Consider the following 1357-nt stretch of genomic DNA (forward strand, 5'->3'; position numbering starts at 1 on the left):
TGCTGCACCGGCCCCCGTGACAGCACCCACCGGGGCTGACGTGGCAATGTGAGATGCCGGCCGGGCACCGGACAAACTGGGCTGCTGCAAGAAGAATCCTTAATTTTCAACCATCCTCTAAATTTCTATCTGCTCCAGACCAGGCTGAGACAATGAAACAGACTCAAATAACGAAGCGCCAGAAGAGAAAACACTGACATTTTTAATCAAAACAAAGTGATTTGAGGTGGTAAAAGGGCATTTCTTGTTTTGAAGCATTTCAAAATGAATTGTTCCGTTTGAAACTGACATTTCAAAATGAAAAATGTTTCATTCCAAAATGCTGATTTAAAATGATATTTTCCATTTTGATTCTCCCAGCTGGAAAAAAAAAATAATCAGAAAATGTCACCAAAAATGTTGACATTTGCCCAGGAAAAAAAAAGGTATTTTGACAAAATCACATATTTTATGGCAGAAAATAATTTAGAGGTAAAAAAAGACTCCACTTAACACTGGGGGACAGTCGGCTCGGCCAGGAGCAGACTGCAGAGTGGTCGGTGAGGGCACAGACACACAGGCATCCCACATCCCTGCCCACCGGGTGACAAGGGACTGATCCGGCTCCTGCACAGCCCTCACCTGGGCAACACTCCATGCTGTGGGGACGGGGGCAGCTGTGCAGACCTGCACCACTGCCTGGGGACGAGGCAGCCCCAAGCCCCCCTGAGCCACCACATCACCAGAATGAACCCAAGATGGCTTAAAATGCAAGAAAAGCGTCGCTCCGTGAAGAGGGCAGAAGCTGATGTGACAAGCCTGCGCCCACTCCCTCGTGTAGAGCCACGTTCAGGCAGTCTCCGGTGGGGCTGTCGGCACAGTCTGCTCTGCCAGAGGCTTCTCAGAGCAGGGATTTTCACACAATAGTCGGCACTGCCAGAGTCCCTTCAGAGATGCATCAGCCCATCATGTAAATATTGATGCCAGCTTAAAACATGTTCCATTTCCTTGATGAAAAAGTAAACAGCCCTCAGAGCTGCTCGGCCCTTCCTGTACACCCAGGGGCAGTGCGTGCATCAGCGCTGCGGCTGGCTAGGAGTGGGGCGTGATGTCCTCACACCTCTGTACACCCACACACCTGGCCACGCCAGACCAGGGGAGTCGGGGAGGAGCTGTGCCACAGCACACATCTGTCCTGCCCCTCAGAGGGGCACATCTGGCGGACCAGATGTGAGGACAGCTGACAGAGCGCTGTCACCAGCCTCAACGAGTCCCTGATGCCAACGCACATCTTGTACAGCCTCCAGCAGAGCAGCTGGCCCCACGGGAGGACAGCCCGCTCGGCTGCCGGTCCAGCACGAGCACCGAGACCTGGCGC

The sequence above is a fragment of the Buceros rhinoceros genome, unplaced genomic scaffold, assembly GCF_000710305.1.
Source record: "Buceros rhinoceros silvestris isolate BGI_N320 unplaced genomic scaffold, ASM71030v1 scaffold12786, whole genome shotgun sequence".
NCBI lineage: Eukaryota > Metazoa > Chordata > Aves > Bucerotiformes > Bucerotidae > Buceros > Buceros rhinoceros.